We start from the raw sequence: 18,191 nt of genomic DNA, 5'->3' as shown, positions 1-18,191 counted from the left end.
TTTGACCATAAAATCTGGAAGCTATAATACTACATGTAATTCCATATGTAAGAGGCATGCTGTGATATGTTACCCCTTCCACTACTGAGGTAGGTATTTGCGTACACACATAACAATCTTTCGCATCCATGGTCTCAACATACTCACTCAGCAAGCGATAGAAAACGTTAGATGAAAGTTCCTTTTTATCATGCAAGTGTCTCTCGTCTTGTTCGAGTCTTTTCAGAGCGGTTAGTTCAGTAACAATAGTAGGTTTAGAAGTAGTAGCATCATTCGTCTCTTTCTCATTCTTCCCATGCATTCCAAGAACTATTACTACGATGATTAGTACGCATGCAGTTAATAAACCTATACACATGTATTTACAATACTTCATTTTACGCCCCTGTGTAGTGAAACTAGTCATGATCTGTATAGAATCAGAGAGTTGAGGACACCTTATCAAAGCGGTTTCGCAGGTATTTACAAAGCTGAACGAGTTCAATGTTCACACAGTTTTCTTTAGCAGCTTAGTCTCTTATCGGTTAGCAGCGTTGTCTCAAGATCGGTTTCAAAGTCAATCAAGTTAGCAATGTCTTAGCCGGTTGAAAATCAATCAGGTGACCAATGTCTTCAATCAACAGAGTCCATAAAACTTTTGTTTCCAAAGTGTAGTTCTGCTTCTTCGTTCTCGAGACTGAGGGATACGAATTCGTCTGACCAATCGTTATTGGCTACGTATGCCCACTCCGGACCGGAATACCTCCTGCTCGGTATCCTTTTTCTTTTCAATTTTGCATCTCTCTTTGATTCTTTCTCACTGGTACTTTCCTCTTTGGCCAAGTCCTTTTCTTCACTTGGTGTTGGTACTACGACAGACACTTCCTTTCTTTTCTCTTTCACTCTTGGCCCTTTACTGTCGTTCAACGTTTCTCTAGTTCTTAATTTTACTGGCGATTTGCTTGGTCTTCTTTTCGCACTGAGTCCACTTGATGGACCTGCAATCTCTTCTGAAGGAGTTTGAGCAGTTTCGTTCTGTTCTGCCTTGTCCCCTCCTTCTGGGGAGTCAATCAGGTTTTCCTTTTCTTTTTCTGTATCGTCTGCTTCTGGGAAAGCCCTCCTCTGATCAGGCTCTCCTGCTTCTTCACCTGTTTCGAGCCCTTTGTCACCGTTACTTTCTTCAGGCTCTTTGTCACTTTCAGCTGCTTCAGGCTCTTTGTTACCTTCAGCTGCTTCGTCGCTTTCTGAGGCTCCTCCTTGGTCTTCCCCAAGTGAATCAGTTGCTTCGTCCTCAGAGAATATTTCTCCCTCCTCTATTTCTGCCTGTTCGCTTTTAGTTCTTTTTCGCTCTGTCTCAGCGCTTGGCACTTTGTTATCAGGTACTGGTAACTTCAGCGCTTCAACTTCCTCGTCTGTGGGACACAGTACCCTCTTTGTGTGACTGGCGTGAATCCAGTTGGGAACTCCCGCACACTTCACAGCGGTGGTAGTCTTCAAAATCACTTGAAAAGGTCCTTTCCAACGGGGTTCCAAACACGACTTCCTCACGTGTTTCTTTATCACGACCCAGTCACCTGCTTTCAGGGCGTGTCCTGGACCTTGGATCGGTGGCAAGGTGGTTGCCTCCACCTGGTGAGAGAAAGAGCGAACCACATCAGCTAGACCTTTGCAGTAGTCTAACACCATATCATCTGTAATATTCAAAAGCGCATTTGCAGGGACTTCTGGAAGTCTCATAGCTCTGCCCATGAGGATCTCATGTGGGGACAGTCCAGTTTTCCTGTCAGGGGTGTTTCTCATTGACATTAGCACCAAAGGCAATGCGTCAGGCCATTTCAAATTTGTTGATGCGCATATATTCGCCATTCTTGATTTCAATGTGCCATTCATTTGCTCCACCAGACCTGATGCTTCAGGGCGGTAGCTACAATGCAGCTTTTGCTCAATGTTCAGTGCTGCACAAAGCAATTTTATTACTTCATTATTGAAGTGACTTCCCCTATCTGATTCTAAAGAGATCAGGAATCCGAAACGTGGTATTAGCTTTCTCAAGAGTAGTTTTGCAACTGTGAGACTGTCATTTCTGCGTGTAGGATATGCTTCAATCCAGTGACTAAAAATGCACACAATCACCAACACATACTTCAAGCCTCCATGCACAGGCATCTCAATGAAATCCATTTGCATCCTGCTGAATGGACCCCCTGCTCTTCCAATGTGGCTCAAAATTACTACGGTTCCCTTCCCTGCGTTCATCTGTTGGCAAATGACGCAACGGTGGCAAACTGCTTCAGCAACTTGACGGAATTTGGGGTTAAACCAATCAGTTTTAAACAACCTAATCATGGCATCCCTCCCAAGATGAGCTTGTCCATGGTAAAATCTGGCAATCTGTGTCAAAAGTCTGTTCGGAAGAACGAATTTCCCTTCACTTGAAACCCATAATTCATCTAGTCTCTTTACACATTGTGATTTGGTCCACGAGAGTTTCTCATCCTCACTGACATCATTCTGTAAGGATTTCAATTCGTCCATTGTATCTATAACCTTTAGAGCAAAGATTTCGCTTTGTTCAAGTTCTGGTTCACTTATCAAATTCCATTCATCCCTGAGCAATATACAGTTCAATGCGCAAAACCTTGCGACTTGATCCGCATATCTATTTCCCAGGGAAACATAGGGGGTCATTCTGACCCCGGCGGTGAAGGACCGCCGGGGCCAGGGTCGGCGGGAGCACCGCCAACAGGCTGGCGGTGCCCCGCAGGGCATTCTGACCGCGGCGGTTTGGCCGCGGTCAGAAGAGGAAAACCGTCGGTCTCCCGCCGGTTTTCCGCTGCCCTATTGAATGCAGCTTGCTGGGCCGCCATGGGGATTCTGACACCCCATACCGCCATCCTGTTCCTGGCGGTTCGCCTGCCAGGAACAGGATGGCGGTATGGGGTGTCGTGGGGCCCCTGGGGGCCCCTGCAAGAGGGCCCCACAAAGAATTTCAGTGTCTGCTTTGCAGACACTGAAATTCGCGACGGGTGCGTCTGCACCTGTCGCACCTTCCCACTCCGCCGGCTCCATTCGGAGCCGGCTTCCTCATGGGAAGGGTATTTCCCACTGGGCTGGCGGGCGGCCTTTTGGCGGTCGCCCGCCAGCCCAGTGGGAAACCCAGAATAACCGCAGCGGTCTTCTGACCGCGATGCGGTATTCTGGAGGGGGGAACTCTGGCGGGCGGCCTCCGCCGCCCGCCAGAGTTAGAATCACCCCCATAGTCTTGTCCCTTCGAGTGTGCACTGCATTTTACCACTGCTACTTCTCCTGGTAGTTGGATGGCATGTAACAATTCTTTTATTCTTTCACCATTTTTCACTGGTGATCCTGAAGAGGTCATGAAGCCTCTCTGTGACCACAATTGTCCGAAATCATGCACTATTCCAAACCCGTACTGGCTGTCAGTGTAAATGGTAACTTTCATTAATGCAGAAAGTTGGCAAGCTCTAGTAAGGGCTATCAATTCCACTACTTGTGCAGAGTAAACTCCTTGAAGCCAAGATGCTTCCAAAACACCTGTTACTGTACATACAGCGTACCCTGCTTTCAATATACCCAGTGCATCTCTTAAACATGAACCATCAACAAAAATAATTTGATCATTTTCTTCCAATCGGGTATCTTTGATATCAGGTCTTGGTTTGGTGCAAAATTCAGTCACCTGAAGACAGTCATGCTCGATGTCTTCAGCGTTCTCAATTTCAGCATTCTCACTGGGAAACAAGGTTGCTGGATTCAACGTAGTGCACCTTTTCAGCTGCACATTAGGTGATCCCAGAATTATTGTTTCGTACCTTGTGAGTCTAGCACCAGTCATGTGCTGTGTTCGGGAACGTGTCAAAAGTATCTCAACTGAGTGAGGGACCATGACTGTTAAAGGGTGTCCCATCACTATTCCTTCACTCTGTGTGAGGCTGATACCAACTGCTGCTACTGCGCGCAAACACCCTGGAAGTGCTGCTGCGACCGGATCCAAAGTAGCTGAAAAATATGCAACTGGTCTGTTTACGCCACCATGGGCTTGGGTCAAGACAGACAAGGAACATGCATCACGTTCATGACAAAACAATGTGAAAGGTTTTGTGTAGTCAGGCATACCTAAAGCTGGAGCCCTGCACATGCATTCTTTCAATTCAATAAAAGCATCCATCTCCTCTCCTTTCAGTTCAATTTCATCCAATGCATCCTTCTGGGTCAATTTCAGTAAAGGTTTTGCTAGAGTTGAGAAGTTGGGGATCCATTGGCTACAGTAGCTCACCATTCCCAAAAACGTCCTCACCTCCCTCCTCGTCTTTGGGGGACTCATTTGAAGTACACTTGTTATTCTTTCCTTCGTTATTCTCCGTGACCCTTTCTCTATTTGGTGACCCAAATATTTCACATTCTTCTGACAGAACTGTAATTTTGAAGGGGACACCTTGTGTCCATTCCTTCCCAAATGGTTCAATAGGGCAATGGTGTCGGCTGTGCAGTCACTTTCTGTTTTGGACTCGATCAGTAAGTCGTCAATGTACTGTACTAAGGTTGACTCGAATGGCAACTCCAGTGCTTCCAAATCTTTCTTTAGAATCTGATTGAATATTGACGGTGACTCCGAAAACCCTTGAGGAATTCGGCACCAACTGTAAACTCTATCTAGGAATTTGAAACAAAAGAGAAATTGGCTGTCCTCATGAAGAGGCACAGAAAAGAATGCTTGCGATAAGTCGATAACTGAGAACCATTCAGCATCACAGGGAATTTGAAACATTATCACAGCTGGATTTAGTACTACAGGGCAACATTTTATTATTATGTCATTTATTTTCCTCAAGTCCTGCACAATTCGGACCTTTCCACTTGGCTTTATTAGTCCCATAATTGGTGAATTACATGGACTGCTTAACACTTCTTTCAGTACTGCCTGTTTTACAAACTCATCAATAAGTTGGGTGACTTTCATGAGGGTGTCTTGTGCCATATGGTATTGTGGGGTCTGGGGAAAGGTTACATTGGGTTTTACAGTCACTTTCACTGGTTCCACTCCTTTCACCAGTCCTACCTCTTTCCCTGTCATGTCCCACACTTCCTTTCCGACTGTTTCTTGTAACTCAGCAGGAATGTCTGCCTCAGTGACCATTGGATAAAGGGTAATCAGGGGATACTCTTCATCGACAGTTTCCACTTCATCCCCTCCTACACTGTCCTCTTCTTCCCCATCGCTACTCGTCTGAATTTTAATCCCATCATTCGAACACATAATTGAACATCCCAATTTGCACAATAGATCTCTCCCTAACAGTGATATTGGGCTTGAATCACACACCACAAATTTATGTGACCCTCGGTAGTTGCCAATTCTGACTTGTACTGGGTCTGTGATTGGGTTCGTCAAGTATCTATTTGCCACTCCCACTACCTGTACTGTTCTTCCTGAAAGTGGCAAGTTTGGTACTTCAATGCTCCTAACAGTGGAACGTGTAGCTCCTGTGTCAACCTAGAATGAGACGCGATGACCCATAACTGTTCCCTCCACATACGGACCCTTTTGATCAACTTCCAAAGATGCTGCAAGCACACAATTTCCCTCCTCATCTGAACTTTCACTCTCCCATACATCGTTTATTCCATTCTCGCTGTGTAATGGGAACTGGTGTACTGTGTCATTTTGACTCATTCCCTGACCCGCAACCTGTTGAGGAAGCATTGCTTGCTGCTGATTCATTGGTGCTAAGGGTATTTGCATTTGCTGATTAGGTACCATGGGAAACTGCTGTTGCATTGGCTGCAATTGTGTCATTTGCACACGGGCATTTGCACCTGTTGCGGTTGCATGGGTTGTAAACCCTGCAGCTGGTTTATATTGTTTTGAAAATTTGGGTTTGGACCTCTCAGTTTCGGTCCTCTCATAGTCTGGAATGCATTGACATCATTGTTTTGCTGACCTACACCTTCCTGCACCATCATTGGGCACTCCCGTTTCCAATGCCCGACAATTCCACACGTGTGACATGGCATCACCATCTTCATTGCCTGTATACCATTTGGAATCATAACGGTATTCAAATCAGGACCATTATTCACAAAACCTCCTCGGCCTCTGCCTCTCATCTGCGGCTGAAACATAGCATTTCCCTGCTGCTGCTGCTGCGGCATCTGTTGTTGAAAACCTTGCAAACCTTGTAAACCTGTCTGAGCTGCTCTGAGCTGCATCACCATCACCTTTTCTTTCAATCTTTTCTGCTTTGTCTCAATCTCATCACTGCAGTATTTTGCATAATTCAACACTTCATCGATCGACTTTGACTGCCAACAAATCAAATGCTATTTAATCATCTGGCTGATTTCGGGTCTCAGCCCTTCCACAAACCTGAACACAAAATGGAGCATGTCCTTTGGCTCAATCGTTTCCGTGCCACTGTCATTTTTAAACGCTTTCAACAGCCTCTCATAATACGCGTGTATAGATTCTTTAACCTCTTGAGCGGTCCTGTCAATCCTTTGCCAATCCACATTTTTTGACGCAACCTTTGTTTTCAAGTGCTCGATCACCTTGTGGTACAAACTCATTACCGTAGGTGATAGGTGATGGCGCACCTGTGTCCCTATCTCTCTCTGGTTCACTCGTCTGCCAACCTACAGCCCTTTTACAATCTTCCCACAAATCTGCCGGAACCACAATTTCAAATAAAGTATTCAGGTCTTCCCAGAGACACTTTGCGAGTTTCACAAATCTATCCGTTTGTTGATACCACTCAATCGGCTTCTCTCTTAATTTGGGAAAGTCATCCGTAAAGGATTGAATATCGCACCTGTGCCATGGTACATGTACAAGTTTTCCCCCTGCTGCTTCTCTCATTGGTAACATAGTTATCAGATCGTCATTCTGTTGTTTTTTCTCATTCCGCTCTAGAGTATTTTCTTTCTTTTTGTCCTTTTTCTTAACCCATCTACTTTCCTACTTGTCTAAACATCTCCAGACCTGTGCGCTCTGCAGTATCTCCTTAAGGTGTGTTTTCATCCCTGCGGATCTCATGTGTTCAAAATCTTTTGTCTCAAAGTCTAACCTGTAACTTCTGCTCAGGTGTTTGGTCTTACCTATATCGATCTCATTTCTGTCTGCGATTTCTTGTAACTTTTTATGTATGTTGCTCACTTCTCTTGTAATCCTAGGGCACATGTATCTTAGTTCTTCCTCTGTGTATGATTCTAATCTGTTCAAACCCATTGTTCCCTCTACCAGTTCATCTGCCTCCATACCCAACCTTATTTTATTCAGGTATTCTTCTCCCTTCCCGCTAGATGTACTCTGTGGGGAGTTCAGGCTGTTGAACCATTGTGTTAACTGTTGCGCGTTCAGTCCCATCAGTGTAGCAGTTACATCAACTGCCACTGACGGTTTCTGCAATGTTTCAGTCTGTGAGGTTAACGGTACTAATAGTGGTGGATGTGACCTTACTACAGTTGACGGAGCACAAATTGGAATTGGACTAAATTCCGACAAGGACCCAGATCCATTTGGCATTGCCGCTATCGGAGTTGTCTCTGGAGTGGTTTCTATGCATCTCCTCCCTGCCCCATTCTGTATCATTAACCCTTGGTCGCTTGTGCTTGAATTTGCCTGTATGTACAATGGTACTGGTGGACCTACAGTGATAGGTAGAGATATCGCGTCTGGATTCTGTTTGTTCCCCGAATTCTGTGGCATGTTAATCCCCACATTGTGGTTCATCATTGCTGGCATACCTAACTGGCTTTCTACTACTCGCACTTCTTGTGTCTGCTTTTGGGGCATCGAGAACTGTGTTGATTCAGCTTGAATCAATGTCGGTCTCTGATAGTTTTGTCCTCCCTGCGCCATTGAATCAGAAGTCATTCCCATGTTATGCTCATCACAACAGTGCCTTTGAACCTGTGGCTGATAGTTATCAGCAGGTTTCAATGTCGGCACGTCTGGGTATATTCTCTGAATCTGTGGTATTTGTGGTGAGAAAGGCATGTCGGAGCTGCTCTGCCTCTGAGATATTCTCAAATTTGGTGTTACATTACCCTGTATTGGTTCTGGAGGGGCAGTACTAATGCTTGAGCCTTTTTCGCTTTCCACGTATGGTGGTGGGCGATCATTCAGCAATTGTATAATGAACTCCTCATCATCTGACTCGTCTCCCCTTTTCGAGTTTCTATTGCTCTCTCTCTCTCTGGACTGACTCCTGTTTGTCTTATAGGTGGCTTTCCTTCCTTCCGTCTCCGCTTCATCAGTAATCGCTGGAAACAATTTAATCCCCTGCAATACGTCTGATCTCCAAACCTTTTGTGTGGTGTCCCATCTAGCATCCGCTAGTGTCTTTTCTACCTTTCTTATTCTGGTCTCGAACTTCTTTTGTTGTTGGTTTCTAGCTATCAGCTCCCAAATTGCCAGTGCCTCAAATTGTGCTGGTCTTGGAGGTACTTTCATGTCGTATAACGCAAATCTCAGATTTTCTAAAACCCTCAGATTAAACGACCCGTGGATAGGGAACGCTACACTCCCATGTTTTTCCGTTAATTTGCACCATTGTTTTAACCATAAACATGGTGCTACACCCTTTTCTTCAATGACAATGTAAGCTGGTGTACCCTCAGGCGGTGTTTCTTCTCCTACATTTGCTTTAATATAAGCATCTCCCCTCATGGCACTCTTAAAAGCTTTGAAAAATTGAATCTTTCCGTCTCTTATTTTTCTTAATATGTGTAATCAATAAGTGACTTTAATTCCCGGAATACTCTTCGCTTGCCTTTCCCCTTCTAATTGCGCTTCACAGACTGTGCCCAATCCGTGCGCGACCCTTCTCACCAACCAACCTATCCCAGCGCGGCTCCTAGTGACGTCACACTCACACACTGCGGCTGACAAAGTCCTGCGGCTTGTCTTCTTTCACTCGTCTTTCACTCTCAAACTAATTTCTGCAATATAATGCGAGCACTTTACCAAAAGAATAAAACAGATCTGTCGGTTTACTACAGGAAAGGTAATACAATTGCTTCAGAAACCTTAGGGATTTTTCACTAGCCTCTGCAGTTATTCCATCTTTCTCGGTTTCCCACTTTCGCAAGCAAAATTTGACCCGCAAACTTTACTGTCAACTGATCAATGAACTATTCTAGTGCACTTTAGAATTCGTCAAATCTCAAAGTCGAAGTTTTCTTTCACTCTGCAACATTCATACCGACTTGTTGACCAAGCCCGATCAGCCTATTAAACCTGACCAGATCACAACATCAAACAAGTGTCACATACACTTTTCAACATACTCCGGAGTCTCTTGACCTCGCAGGGCCCGTCTCAACCTCAACAACCACGGGGACAATTTTTTCTGCTCAAAGCGCTACACACACATGTGAAGTTCGACGACTTCCCTACTCTCACACCTTTGGAGTAACACTCCTCTAATATCTTTTAACCCCCCTTAAAATCCTCACAAACTTCTCAATTAATCTGCGGCGATAAGCTGTGCAAGCGCGAAACCCTAAGTTCACTCATACCGTCACTAGAAACGCTGAGACCATTCTCATACCTCCATGTTCCTCATTCGCAAGCTCCGAGATTCCGAGAAAGTCATTGGGGACTTAGGGCATCATCATCTCTCCAACTTGTTTTATCAAAGAAAATTCTAACTTGACTCTGTCTATTGTTCGGATGGGGTCCCAAAGGGCTAAACCATCAATCTCTGCTACCATCTACTGATAACGCGTCCAGCCCTTATAAATTACCTGTACCTGGACACGTAGGAGGTCGGTGAATCTTTTAACCGAGTCGGGCTCTCCTCATCCTAAAATAGTCAAGTCGCTCAGATCAATAATCAATAACTATTGTAGTCAGTAATCAATACTCAATTAATAGATCATTCTAGCACATCAGAAATCAATAACAGTTGGTATTTCGGCGCACCATGACCTTTCAGTCATGAATACCCACACCAGTTTATTAAAAGTTAGTGAATTTATTTCCCTATATTAACAAAGCTAGCACGATATATATGTGCCTCAAAACCAATTGATATATGTATATGAACATTACTAGCTGTCCATAATGGCGGAAGAAACGCAATCTACGTAAAATCTGAATAATGATACACTCTGTTATCGCAATGCAAATCACCAATATGATTAACTGTATTTGACTAATTGCATACATACGGTCAGCATAACAAGATTTCAATTCGGCATGGTACATTGGATGTATACCTCGACTAACCTCTAATTAGCATCGGCATGTGGGACTTCATGCAAAACGAATTTAGTCAACACAAATTTGGAAAACTTCTAGCTAGGGCCCTGTCAAAATAGCAGTTGGTACCTAAAAGGAAAAAAAACACAATGCATAATACATTTATCCTTTCATATTTACCAAATACAATCAGCATTCAAGAAAAGTCTTCGTCCTTCAGGTACCGGTTGATCAGCATGGGGCAAGTTTCAAAAGGGGCAAAGTTAAGGGCAAGCTTCCTTGCAACAGCAAGGAGAATGGGGCAAAGTTACTGCATAGGCAAGACGGGGCAAATCAAAGTTAAAGTCTCTAGGGTGAGAATTCTCAAAGTCTCTTTCTCTCAGATAGAGAAAAGGGTATCAGGGTGTCGTCCAAAATGGAGTCTGGCATCAGGCTTCAAACTGGCATCGAGGAAAAATGGCTGACTTCTCTTTGTTCGGTAGGTTTAAGTAAGAAACATTCCAAATCTTGCAGGGTCTTCCATTGGAGGGTTCATAGGTTGGCTTCAAATTGTCCAATGAAAAATTGCCTTTTACTAGAACTTATTTGTGCATACATTAGCCTTGGAGCCTTGGAACACAAGTTGTATCATGGTTTGCCAATTATTTTTGGTATCTGTACCTTCATTGTCCGCACCTGCAGAGACTGACCTTGTATCAAAGGGGATGAAACCGGCCTAGTACGAAACCTTGGAGATAAGTGTATTAGTCATCTCTGCTGGAAAAATACAACTTCAAGCAAGAATATGTGTTTCATTAGTTCAAGGAAAAAGCCACACAGTTAGAATTTGAGACGAGGCAACTAGGCCAAAGCCTGCACTAAATTTAAGCTAAGCAAAACAGTTTTCAAGCAAGAAATCATGGCATACATTTGCAATTATGACGGATTACTACATTTCCAATACTTCATGATTAATAAAGCTCGTTTACAATGATGGCGAACTACCCCGAGGGCACATTTTCCCTCGTACATTATTTCTTCTACTAACATCACTCTATATTATATGTTTGATTATGCAATATGTATGAATATATGTAGGACCCTCTTTTTCTGCATCATCACCACCCATCGTCAAAGTATAAATATGATGCATGGGGGCGTTAAGAAATGGTGCTAGACAGCGCTAAACATTTTGACGCAAAGCTGCATTAGCGCAGTTTTGCGTCAAAAAGTATAAATCTGGCCCCTGGTGTACACAATGTGAGGACAGACCCTAATCCTGAAGTCTGTCTTCATCAAATGCAAACATTACCAACTAGTCCCTCGGTAATGAAAAACTCCGACTTAGCACGACTCACTATATGTTGTGGGCCAGCTGTGGCTAAACAAGAAAGACAGTGCCTCTTTCATCACGATTGAAGGCCATTGGGTCAAATCCTAAATGCATAATGGGAACCACTGCATTGTCAAAATAGCTACCATTGTTCTGTAGCGTTTCCCCCTTATGAAAGGCTCCACATATAAATGATACCTTCCGTCAGGGGGCGAAAGTGGTAACAACTGGCAGATGGAACCACTTACCCCTACATACAGGCAGGAACATGTCTTATTGGGTGTGCACTTTCAAATGTATTCCAATTCCTTATCCCACTGCCTGTGAATTACAGTTTGGTATTAAAAGCTAGAAGGGAATGAATGCACATTTTCCAGAATTAGATATGCAATTTTGCTGGTCTACTGATTTTACTGAAGATCACTGCTCGGTCTTTCGGAAACCCACTCTGTTGTGCAAAAGTGCACATGAGGGACGCCGTGTACCCATACACTCTCCCCTTAGACCAGGACCAAAACAACCACGGTGATTGATGTTGTCAGATGCACAGAAGATATTCAACAGGATTCAGTTAGAAAATCCCTGTATGCTGCTGAGAAGTAAAGATTCAGATTACAATTACTTGAATGGGTTAGGTCTCTTCATGAGTGATGGCTAACCCAAGAAAAACAAAACATGCATCGAAGGAATACATATTGTTAGATGAAAGATATTTTGGATTGCCACATCTCAAACAAAGAATATTTATTATTAATCAGGAATGGAAAATGACAAAGCTCACTAGTTTAAATCGAAATACATATAAATAAGATGACTTTGCTTAATTTAGCCACTGGAAACTAGTAAAAACCATTGGCAAAGCCAAAAGGTTTCACCTTGGCAAGCAGGTGTGATGCAGTTTTTATGTTTTATTGTAAGCATACACTACAAAAACAAAAAGAAGAAAACACATAAAAACATGGCAGCAATATACTTGCAATAACAATTGAAATTAAAAAATGTTTTAAAAACCATCACATTTGATATTCTTTTACATTTAAAGCACATCACAGCAAAATATGATTTTTATTGGTGCAAAGAAAATGTACAATTGGTTTTGAATTATTGTTACCTGAAGATGTAGTTCAAAAACCCAAAGAAACAAAACAAATTAAAAAGGATACAATGTAGATATAACAGAGCATTGTAATGGAAATGTATTGTCCCACCAGTCCTGGCTCTGAAATACACTTTCTTTGTAGACAGATGTGCACCCATGCTCAGGCAACAAAGCCACTCTTGGCGCAAGAGAGCCAATGGCTGATGAGGAGTGACCCACTGCCACATTTAGTATGGTGTGATGGGTGAAAGCAAAATATGGAAGATAGTTGAACCGTTAAATGGATGAGAAGTGCTCCTCTATAGACCCTCTATGCATGTACACAAAACTTTATTTTTATTGATTTATTTCTTATTAAACAAGGCAGGCATAACAGTTAAAGCTGCCTCTACGTCAGACCTAAAAAATGGATAATGGAATTATCTTTAAATAACTTAACTGTACAAGCACTAGTAAGGATAAAAATGATAAAGACAAATATCTAACAGTTTTCTGCAAGTCCAATGTGTATATATGTATAAACTATTCAACTGTGCAAAGCAGAGCACACACTTCTTAGTGTTCGGGATGGTCTTGGATGTGCATTGCCTCAAAATTAAAGTTGTATGCATGAAAGCAGTAGACTTAATGCCCTTCGCTGTTATTACTGATGCCTAATGATGAAAAAAAGGATAGATGGTTTAATCTCTATTGATCGGAACACTGAATAAACAAGCATTGGCATAGCCAGTAGGTCTCACATTTGGGACCTTATAAATATTTAGCCATGTAGCACATTAAACCTTTATCAGAAATAAACTATGTATTGTCATTCTTTCATACACTTGGCATTTGACTGCAATGGTCAGAACATCCCCTAGAGGGCACCACAATAAAAAAAGCATTTGGAAGAAGCAGGGTCATGCAACAATATAGTCAGCCCCTTGAGAGCATAACCACATGATTAGAGAAGGACAGAGAGCATCACAGTGTAACCATATATTCAGCTCCTAGAGGACATAGGCCCTCATTATGACATTGGCGGCAAATGCCGCCTACAGTCAGGGCGACGGCCGCCAACATACCGTTGCCGTGGCTACCGACCGTCCATGACATTATGATCATACACGGAATACCGCCAGAAGGCTGGCGGAATTCCATCTTCTGTCATGGCGGCGGAGGGCGGTAAGGTGGCGTTGCTGCCAGCAGCAGCACCACACCAGCAAAACACTGCCTACATGGGCTGGCAGTGTTTTGCTGGCGGACGCTGCTGCTGGCAGCAGCGCCACGTCCTGTCTCCTGCCAGAGGACCCCCTGCAAGCAGATAAGTTGGGTTCTCCGATAGAAGAGGGGGTGGGGGTTGTTGTGTGCTTGTCTGGGGGTGTGTGTAACTGTGTTTGAATGTGTGCATGTGCGTGTAATGCGTGTGTGCATGAGTGGTTGTCTGAGTGTACGTGCATGTTGTGTCGTGAGATTGCGTGTGTGCCTGGATGTATGTTTGTGAGTGTTGCTGTGAGTGTGTATGAATGTATGAATGAGTGGGTGAATGTGTGTATGCGTGAGTGTATGGGTGTGTATGTATGTGCGTGTATGTGTGTAAATGTGCGGGGGCCCAGGAGAGGGAGGGAGAGGATTCTGGGGAGGGTGGCAGGGGATATCACTATCAGTGCCAGGGAAGGATAGTGGCTACCGCCATGGTTTCAGTGGCGATACCAAAACCACTGAAACCATGGTGGTGGGCGCGGTCATAATGCCATGGTAAGCCTTGGGATGGCTGCCGGGCTGGAGACTGAAGTCTCCAGTCCGGCAGTTGTTACGCCGTGGTGGTCGGTGTGGTACATTGGCGGTTTGGCTTTGGCCAAACCGCCAAAGTCAAAATAGTGGAGGTAGGTACGCCGGCCTGTTGGCGGTAACACCTCCACTATACCACCGACCGCGGGGTTCGTAATGACCCCCATAGTGCATTACACATTTTCAGGCACAAACTACTCCCAGCTGTAAAAAAAAGCGCCAGCCATGAGAGAGCTTAAAAAGACATTGAATAGTGGGAAAGGTTATGATTTTACGGTTCCCCCCAACCTATTGTTGAGACCCACAAGATAAGCTGGATAGAAAGAGCATGCCCTGCTGAATGTTTTGGTGGTGGTCCCCTTGTACTAGGACCACCACAGGCTGAGTTATGGACAAAAATGTATTGTCAAATTAATGCCCTGCAAAGCATTATGGGGTGTGTATCCTGAATACAGTGAAAATTGTAGTATTGGGTCTCCTCTTTGCCCAGGAGAGCCGCATTGAGGGTTCCCCTTGTGTTTTTTCCTATTTAAACGGCACCAGTTTGTATATTTTTCAACTGCTAAATTTGAAAAGAATTTAGGAATGAAGCTACACATTTAGCCGGTGCTCATGTAATGCACTCTAATCTTTCGGTCGAGTTCATGCTATATTAATAAATAAAAAAGAATTCCCCTCCAGCTTGCAGCCTTTGTCGGGCACAGACACACAAAGAAACATCGACATGCCAGAGGAAGAAACAACATACATCCACAAACGCAAAGAGGAGAGGCAAAATAAAAAGCAGAGCGTAGACACTGAGGTATATGGCCGATCATGCAATAATCCACATAAGAGGGTCACTCTCCAGTGCTTGAACAAAATAGCCTCAAGGCGGGACATACCTAAAGCATTTAGGTAACAAACCAAAGGAATTTTGAGAGGCAGGCCATGGAACAAATGAAAGTGATGGGCGTGGTGAAAGCCCACAGAATAGATTATAGCATGTCAAAAGACAGCGCATGCACCCTGCCTAAGCATGACCTAAAAATAAATTGCCACACACTGGTATTGTCTGGGACCAGTGTGTTTTTTTGCATTTAACTTCATCCACACCTAGAGGCATATTTAGAGTTTGGTGGGAGGTACTCCTTTCCACCAGGTCAGCAGACAGAGTACGGCAGATTGAGAGGAGTGAACAATGCAGGTGGACAGGCAGCTCAATGCCTACCTGTGGCTTTGGTAAAGATATTGAAATTTTTCTGTTCAGGCACCATTTTCAATATGCCAGCACATCAAAATGTTTTTTTTTTTTTTTTTAAACCTCGGAAAGTGGGAGCTTGCTATTGAAACACAATAAAAGGGCCCTGATAAGCTGAACAATTTCTCCCATCGGTTGGAGTCATTTCTTTATTTTTCTGTTTAGGACCACCTTTCAAGGGCGGGGTGTACTGGAAAACTTTTTGGTCTAAAACTTTTTATTTGAATGTGGGGTCATCTGCAGAAACCACCTTGCCCACCAGTAGAATGAAACTCAATGCTGGAACGTACCTTCTAAGGAAACCATCAAGTAGGAAAAAGTCAGTGGAGGAAAAAACCTCAAAAGAATAGCCAACAGCACAGAGGGGACCATGAAGAAAGGGAAGGAGCTAGGATGGGCCAAGAAGACAACGAAGGGCACTGTAAAGAAATAGACTTGAATGGGCTAACATCATTCAAGCCTAGGGAATGGTGGGAGTGATGGATTGGGCAAAGATGAGGAAGCCTCAGCCCATCATGGCTCTGCAATTTCCTGTGTGTTGTCCCATTTCCTCTAGTGAAAACATACTTTAGGACCCCAAGTGACTCTACACCCCAGGGCTATTGCTGCACTGAGAACCAGATGCAGAGGTGGAGTGAGAAACCTATATCAGCACTCTGCCCCTCAAATGCCTACCACTAGTAGGAGCCTCAGCAGACATGTTCCATGGGTGCATCCAACAGTCCTATGAAGACATGTCACACAGATGCATCTTACAGTAAACCCTACTCCAGAGGCTCTAGGTTTGTCATGATGTAATCAGAAAAATCTTTGCGTCATGGTTAGAGTATGAACAGGTGAGGCTGGCTCCCAAGATTAGATGGCCTTTCCAGCAGACCAAAAACTGAAGACAGTCCTTTGAAACCTCAATCTCAGAAACTCCTTTCACTAAGCAGGAGGAGGAGGAGGACTTCTAGTATGGAAAAAATGATCAGGAACATGAGGTTTCAACTTAAAGACATGGAAGCCATGGTGCACCCGACAAGTATGTGGGAGTTGAGTACTGACGACAACCGGAATAAGGGGACAAGAAAAAAGTGGCCTAAGTTTAGAAAGTCTACTGTGCAGTGGCATGAAGTGGGAATACAGGCAAACTTTATCCCCACTGAATAATCAGGAGCAATGCATTATATTTGTCTTCCTGTATATATGTTCCTTCATTTTTTTGGGGGGCAACTGACAGTTATTCCCTGCTCTCGTCCCGAACTGAGACTATATGATCCAAAAATTCAGAGGCTGCACACACTAAAGAACCAGTGGGAAATATTTCAGGACTCATTTGATCATCTGATAGTACTAATCATACTATTTCTGTAAGGAAATTCTGCATAGGGCAACAGAGAAGCTCGGTTTTTATTTGTAGCATTACAAAAACAGTGTTAAACCTGTTTCAATGTTTGGTTGGTGCACTCTGTAATCTGTTAGTCTGAGGATAAAACCCAGAGGACAATGCTCTGGAAAATCCAAAAGCGGAACAGTTGATCTTCTAACAACTGGAACTGCATTGTGAGCCTCTATCAAAAATGATTACACATGGTAACCCATGCCCTCAAAATATATCATTAGGAAATCTGTGCACCTTGTCCTGTGCTGTTGGTATCTTCTGAAACATAGATAAATGGGTCATTTTTAAGAATTTGTCTACTGTATCCACGGCAGTGGTGAAGCCTTCAGATTTGAGCAGAGCCACAATAAAATATGTAGAGAAGGTATGTCACAGTTCAGAAGCATTTGACAATAGACATTTAAGACTGATGATCTTGAGTGACAGACTTTATACTAGGCACACATTTTACAGGATGAAACATAGTACTCACATCTCTCACCACTATGTGCCACTAAAAGACCAAAGAATTAAATATAAAGTATACTTCTTGCCATGATGAACTGTACCCAAAATGTCATGACTTAGAAATCGGGTTCTGAAACAAATAGGCATTCTTGGTGAAGTATTGCTCACTCTGTTTCTTAATTTTGAAGTTGTTACATAGTCTTTCTAATTACTCTATCACCAAGGACAGATAGGCCTGCTTGACTTTATCCAAGGAGTAAGTGGTCAGAAAAATGATATGGGTGGAGCCAACATTGCTGGCGTTTGCACCTCTGGATAGAAAGAGTCTCTGTGAGAGAAAGCATCAGCCAAGACATTACTGTAACCTTGAATATCGGTGACCACAAATTCACACTGTGAGAGCTTTGATGATCAGTAATGGTCTCAAAAGAAAAACAAGAACCTCAAAGTAAATATTGCCACTCCACGCAGGCTGCTTTCATGGCCAATAGTTCCTGTTCTATGATAGAATCATTTTTTTCGAGGATGACACAGTCCGAGAATACTAAAAGGTGGAAGTTATAAAATGTTCACTTGTTGTTGAAGTAGCACTGTTCATGGAGTTTATTTTGAGGCATCTGTCATCACCACAAATCATTTTGCTGGATCTGGCTACCCAAGAACTTGGGGCAATGAAGGCTTTATTTAAGAGATGGAAAGCCAGTTCGACATGTTTATCCCAATGAACACCAGACA

This window comes from Pleurodeles waltl, chromosome 4_1 (assembly GCF_031143425.1).
Source record: "Pleurodeles waltl isolate 20211129_DDA chromosome 4_1, aPleWal1.hap1.20221129, whole genome shotgun sequence".
NCBI lineage: Eukaryota > Metazoa > Chordata > Amphibia > Caudata > Salamandridae > Pleurodeles > Pleurodeles waltl.
Note: the sequence above shows the minus strand (reverse complement) of the source record.